We start from the raw sequence: 7696 nt of genomic DNA, 5'->3' as shown, positions 1-7696 counted from the left end.
TAGTTTTTTTTCCCTCTTTGTCTATTCTCTTTTCTCTAACACAACACTGCCAATCTCCAGACTACTCTCCTTAGCCTAGGGAATTTATGCCTACCCTCCACCCATCAAGGAGAACTCCACTCTGTGCAGCATAGCCTGAGGCTGGGAAAAGCCCACCAGCCCTCTTCCAGGGGATATTCTGCCCAACTTTTTCCTGGGGAATTCCTGCGTGTGTGGCTGGGGGAGCTCCTATCAGTCCTCTGTGGTCCCACGTGACTGAGGAAATTCCTCCTGCCTGCATTAGTGCCTTACATAACCTAAGACAGCTCAGCCAACACTCGCTAACATTCCACGCTGCTGTGCAAACCTCTGCCTAATCTCCACAGTGATCTACCTGACCAGGGCAATACTACCTACCTTTCACAGTGCTCTACACCAAAGCAGGCAACACACCAGCCTTCTGTGACACTCCCCTTGCAGTGGCCAACCCTGCATGCCCTCTGCAGTGCCCCAAGCAGCCGTAGGCCTCACCATCATGACTTCTTGTGAGATCACCCAGTACAACACCGTCCTCATGGGTCCACAACAACCCAACAAGTGTCCCCTGAGAGAACCATCCAACTTGCCCTCCAAATAACAAAATACTAGTTGACTAGGGAAAGAGTGAAGTCAATGGAGGATAAAGTGGTAGGCTAATTCCATAGTGAAATTAGCTGCAGGCAGTTCGAAGAAACATTCCTATGAGTCTCCCAGAGAGAGCCAGTGCTCTTCGACTCCCTGGAAAATGGCACCTGGCTCCTCTAAAACAATGCAACGAAAACAGCAATCAGTGCCAAAAACCTCAGCCAATAAAAACAAGCCAGGAGAAATAAAAGGCAAAGAAGATGTCCTGAACTTAATGACGTGCATAGAAGAAGCAGACATTGATTTGCCACAGAAAGAAATTTTCAGAATGCTATTTGGAGTCATACAGCATATGAGGTAAACAATACAGGAAAAGGATGAGATGATTGAGGAGATAAATTCCACACACAAAGGGAAATACATGAGCTTAGGGAGAAGATAACAAAAACCAGCAGCAGACTCGACTGGAGGAAGCAGAGAACCGCACCAGTGAACCAGAGGAAAGCCAAGCAGACTTTAACAAAGTGAACAAAAATCTAATGAGATCATCAGAGAAGTTGAAGAAAATCTAATAGCTATGTCTGATCCTACGAAGAAAAATAACATCAGAATAATTGGGTTACCCAGAGGAAGACACAACAAAGAAGTCATCTGCAACAATAATGAGAGAATTATTGGAGGTACACTTCCCCAGCTTAATGAATGAAAACCAGGCATCCATCCAGGAGGCTGAAAGAACACCATTTAGACTGAATCCCAAGAAGAAGTCACCAAGGCACATAATAGTTAAGCTATCCAACTTTGAGGAAAAAGAGAAAATCATGAGAGCAGTTAGGGAAAAATGAAACAATCACCTATGCTCAAACCTATCCACAGAAACTATGAAAAAGAGGAGAGTTTGGAGTAACATATTCTAAAAATTGAGGGAAAATAACACAAACCCAAGAATACTTTACCTAGTCAAATTTTTAATCAAGATAGATGGAGAAGTAAGAGTCTTCCCAGACAAGGAAAAACTCAAATAATACGTTAGAAGAAACCCAACCCTACAAAAGATCCTTGCAGACCCAGTATGGGCAGAAGCACAGCACCACCAAGCATAAATAAGAGAATGCCACATAGAACAAACTCACCCAGATGGCGACAAAGAGAAAACAGCCCCCAAGATAGCATTTGCTTAAGGGTGGAAAGAAGTCAGAATGATACACACACGTGCGTACACACACACATGCACAACACACTGATAAGAAAGGGAGGTAGGAAAACGCCCAACACAAAAGGTATAGGATGACATCACAGAGTCCACAGATGAAGATAATAACCCTGAATATCAATGGCCTGAACTCAGATATTACAAGACTGAGGCTAGCCCACTGGCTTAGAAAACACAACCCATCAATCTGCTGCCTACAGAATCTCAAGAATATAGACAAAAATATAGACAAAAATAGGCTGTGAATCAAAGGCTGGAGAAAAGTATACCAAGAAAACAGCCCATCAAAATAAGCAGGGATTGCAGCCCTAATCTTGGATAAAATTGACTTCACAGTGCAAACCATAAAAAGAGATAAGGAGGGACACTATAATGCTCAAGGGAATGGTAGACAAAAACCACTAAGCATTTTAAACATATATTCCCCAAATGAGAGACCCTCCTGAATTCATCAACCAAACACTCCAAAAGATGGAAAAAGAAATCACAGCCTCAACAATTATAGTGGGTGATTTCAATGCACCATTCTCTGAGAAAGATAGATCACAGGGAAAGAAACTCAAGAAGGAGGCTAGAGATCTAAATACTACAATTAAACAATAGACCTGATAGATACTTACAGAATTTTTCATCCAATTACAAAAAATTCACATTCTTTTCAAGCCCACATGGCACATATTCGAAGACAGACCTCATGCTGGGACCACATGCTGTGAATCTACAGAAATTGAAGGACTGTGATATACAGACTTCTCATTGGAAACTGTGCCCTAAGGCTGGAAATCAACAAAAGGATGATGAAGTAAACAAGAGTAAACAATTGGAGGATGAATAACTCTCTATTGCAAAAGGACTGCACACTGCCCAGATCAGAGTTGAAATTAGGAAATTTCTAGAAACCAATGAGAATAAGAACACAATGCACCAAAACCTATAGGAAACCACAAAGGCAGTTATCAGGGGAAGGTTCATAGTAATCCATGCATATGTGAAAAAGGAAGAGAGACTCATGATTGATATGCTAGCACAGAATTTACAACAACTAGAGCAGAGTCAGCAGAACAATCCTATTAATAGCAAAAGAAAAGAAATAATAAAAATTAGGGCTGAGATTCAGGAGCAGGAAAATAATAAAACTATGGGGAAAATTAATGCTGCTAAAACTTGTTTTTTTGAAAGAATAAACAGAATCAACAGACCACTGCCAAACCTAACCAAAGCAAGGAGGCAATAAATTTCTATAGCAAGAATGAGGAATGAAAGAGAGGGCATTACAACTGACCGTAATGAAATCAAAAGGATAATTACATAATACTATGAAGGATTGCAATCCAGTGAATTCGACCACTTGGAAGACATAGACAAATTCTTGGAAAAATCCCTCCCTAGACTATCTCTGATTGACATCAAGATTCTCAACAGACAAATATCAATAGAATAAACCGACAAGGTTAGCAAGGGATTGCTAATAAAAAATCCCTGGGACAACATGGCTTCACAGGAGAATTCTGCCAGTCATGTAGGGAAGAACTAATACCAATCCTAGACATACTCGTCCAGAACATAGAAAAAGATGACAAACTCCCGAACTCTTTCTATGAAGCTAGATTGCTGTGATACCAAAGCCGGGCAAGGATCCCACAAAAATAGAGAACCATAGACCAATATCCCAATGAACACCGATGTAAAAATCCTTAACAAAATATTGGCCAGTAGAATTCAAACGTATATAAAACAAATAATCCACCATGATCAAGTGGGATCCATACCAAGGATACAAGGATAGTTCAACATATGAAAGACCATTAATATCATTTGCCACATTGACATGAAAAATTCAAAGAACCACTTGATAATATTGATAGAGGCAGAAAAACCATTCAATGACATCCAACACCAATTCCTGTTTAAGACACTCAAGAAGATAGGAATGGGAGGAAAATCCTTCAAGTTAGTATAAGCTATATAGGAAAACACAACAGCCAATGTGGTAGTCAATGAAGGAAAGATGAACACAATCCCAATGAAAAAGGGGGCCAGACTAGGATGCCCCTTGTCCCCACTCTTATTTCACATTGTACTGGAGGTTTTAGCTAACAGCATAAGGCAAAGAAAAGAGATCAAAGATATTCGCTTGGGGAAGGATGAGGTGAAACAAGCATTATTCACAGACGATATTTTATATATGGAAAATCCCAAAAGCTCCACAAGGAGATCACTGGAAGAAATAGTGGAATATGGTACAGTGGCAGGATACAAGGTCAACAAACAAGTCTATCAGACTGGTATACACATTGGACAAAACCTGACTAAAAGAACAAAATATCTATATGAGGAAAACTACAGAATACTAGTACAAGAAACCAAGAATAACCTCAAAAAATGGAAGAATATCCCATGCTCATGGATTGGAAGACTCAATATAATAAAGATGTCAGTTCTGCCCAAGGCACTATATAAGTTTAATGCAATTTCGATACAATTACCCTCATCTTTCTTCAAAGAAATGGAAAACCTGATTACCCACTTCATATAAAGAGGGAAGAAGCCCAGAATTAGAGAATTCCTCAAGAAGGGCACAATGGGAGGGCTTGCTTTCCCTGACTTTAGCACATACTATACAGCCACAGTGGTCAAAACCACATGTATTGGTATAATGACAGATACCCAGACCAATGGAAAAGAACTGAAAACCCCAAAATAAAATCATCAGCATACAGACAACTGATCTTTGATAAGGGCCCAAAAAATATCCAATAGGACACAGATGCCCTCTTCAACAAGTGGTGCTGGAGAAAATGACTATCTACATGCAGAAAAATGAAGCAAGATCCTTATCCAACTGCATGCACAAAGACAAGGCAGGCCGGATAAACAATTTGGAGAAGAAAACAATGGGACTGACGGTAATAGGCAGACATGGGAGAGGGGGAAGGAGGGGGAAGGGAAGTGGTGTTAACAAACCCAGGGACAAGGGAACAACAATTGATCCAAATCAGTGGTAGAGCGGGTGTAGGAGGCCTGGTAGGGCTTGATCAAGGGTAATGTAATTTGAGAGGAATTACCGAAATGCACCTGAAGGCTAAGCATGATAGTGGGACAAGAGGAAAGTAAAAGGAAATAGAGGGAAGAATTAGGAGGTAAGGGGCATTTATAGAGGTCTAAATAAAGACATTTGTAAATGTATGTAAATATATTTATATATGAGGATGGGGAAATAGATCTATGTACATATATTTATAGGATTAGTATTAAGGTAGCAGATGGACATTGGGCCTCCACTCAAGTACTCCCTCAATGCAAGAATACTTTATTATATTAAACTGGCATTCCATGATGTTCACTTTCTGACAAGATTGCTGAAGACAAAACAGGTGCACAAGCAAATGTGGTGAAGAAAGTTGATGGAGCCTGGCTATCAAAAGATATAGCATCTAGGGTCTTACAGATTTTAAGGTAAACAAGTGGCCATCTAGCTCAGAAGCAACAAAGCCCACATGGAAGAAGCACACCAGCATGTGTGACCATGAAGTGTCAAAGGGATCAGGTATCAGGCATCAAAGAACAACAACAAAAAATCATATTATTGTCTGCTCACCTTCCTGATATGATCGCTTAAGAGAAATTGTGCATAAGCAAAAGTGATGAAGAAAGCTGATGGTGCCTGGCTAAAAAAGATATAGCATCTCAGGTCTTAAAGGATTGAAAAAAACAAGTGTCCATCTGGCTCAGAAGCAACAAAGCCCACATGGAAGAAGCACATTAGCCTGTGTGATCATGAGATGTCGAAGGGATCATGTATCAGGCATCAAAGAACAAAAAATCATATCATTGTGAATGAGGGGGAGTGCAGATTGGGGACCCAAGACCCATCTGTAGGCAACTGGACATCCCTTACAGAAACGTCATGGAGAGGAAATGAGTCAGTCAGGGTGGAGTGTAGAAATGATGAAACAGAACTTTCCTTTAGTTCCTAAATGCTTCCCCCCACCCCAATATTATGATCCCAATCTGCCTTACAAATCTGGCTAGACCCGAGGATGTACACTGGTACAGATAGGAATTGGAAACACAGGGAATCCAGGACAGATAATCCCTTCAGGAGCAGTGCTTAGAGCAGCAATACCTGGAAGGTAGAGGGATGGTGGGGTGGAAAGGGGGAACCGATTACAATGATCTACATATAACCTCCTCCCTGGGAGATGGACAACAGAAAAGTGGTTGAAGGGAGATGTCGGAGAGTGTAAGATATGACGCAAAATAATAATAATTTGTACATTATCAAGGGTTCTTCTGGGAGGGGGAAACGAGATGCTGCCAGATGCTTAAGTGGAGAAAAAATGTTTTTAGAATGATGAGGGCAATGAATACACAAATGTGCCTTACACAATGGAAGGGTATATGGATTGTGATAAGAGTTGTATGTGCTCCCAATAAAATGATGTAAAAGAATGTGTCAAAAGGGAGCCCAAATGATAGGGTGCTACGTTTCAAGCTGACTACACGGACTGTAATCAACTTTACAATGCTCTCTGTATGATAGCATGACTATTCACATCCCCCTACTATGGCTCATGTGGGGACCCTGAAAATGGATTCCGGACTTCCCCTGTCATGCTGGCTTTTCACAATGTAAGTTCTGATACCATTCCTTCCTTTCAATTTGACTTTTATTAATTAGAACCCTTGGATCACACAGGCTAATATGCTCCTTCCATGTGGACTTACTTGAGACCTCAACTGAGGTGGCTGCTTATTTGAAGACAACCCTTTAAGACCCCACCTGCTATCCTGTCTCCTTGCTGAGCACCATCTGGCTTCTCACCACACCTTGCTATGCACCCATGTCTTCAGTGATCTCATCTTGAGGTGAGCATCAAGCAGGACCATGTCAAAAGAACTAATTGTTCTTAGATTGAGGCTAGAATTGAGTGGGAGTCCAAAATCCATTTATATATCACCAGTTCATTTTAGAAACATCATTGTATGATACAGAACTATATAAATCATCTCCTTGAGGGATTCACTTTGGGAAATAAGGTAATTCTCTTGATTGTATCATTATTTTTGTCAGTGGTATAGTATTTAAAACTATTGAGAAAAGGAAATTGTCCAAGTACAGTTTAGCTTCAGACCACAATACATAAACTGTTAACTTGTGCAGATTCAATTCTTAAGTGACTGGACACTATTTACAGAAACAATGGGGGTTGATAGTAGGGCAAAACTTTCACTAGCACTTGCTCACAAAGGCAGAACTATGCCTACAAGATTAATACATGTTGTAAGAAAGCAAAGAGGAAGTTAAAATAGTAAATATATGGTAGTCCCATGCCACCATCATTGAGCACCTTCAAAATGTGGGATCTGAACCAAAGTCCAATGGCCACTGGTTCCATAACCTTGAGATAGCAGACATCTGCTTCTTTTCCTACCAGGGTATTTCATCCTAAGTCCAAGGGAGTATGTCAGTTCCATAAAGCTTTTTGGTTAAGATTTTTCTCTCTTGTCATTGATGGTATTATTGTCTTATCTCTTTCTCATTTGTGTTTTGTATGATTTTCTGTACATAAAATCCTGTATTGGTAAATCTGTAACCTTAGTCACTGGATTATTAATTGTCTGGGGTGTAGCATAGGACGTCATGATTGAGCTATTAAATTATATGTGAATTAGATGACATTAAAACTATTAAGATTGTGAATGTGTATGATGTATGTGATGCTGGCTTAATATATTTAATTGACAAACAAGTTCTTTTAGAGTTCTCTCTTCCATTGAAATGGTGAGATGGTGCCTACTTTGTCATATGTGTTAAATCTGGGGATTTGGAGCATTTTAAAAATAATGTAGCATCCTATAACCTATTCCAATTGATTC

This window comes from Tenrec ecaudatus, chromosome 8 (genome assembly GCF_050624435.1).
Source record: "Tenrec ecaudatus isolate mTenEca1 chromosome 8, mTenEca1.hap1, whole genome shotgun sequence".
Classification (NCBI taxonomy): domain Eukaryota; kingdom Metazoa; phylum Chordata; class Mammalia; order Afrosoricida; family Tenrecidae; genus Tenrec; species Tenrec ecaudatus.
The sequence above is the reverse complement of the archived record's forward strand: the minus strand, read 5'-3'. Positions refer to the sequence as shown.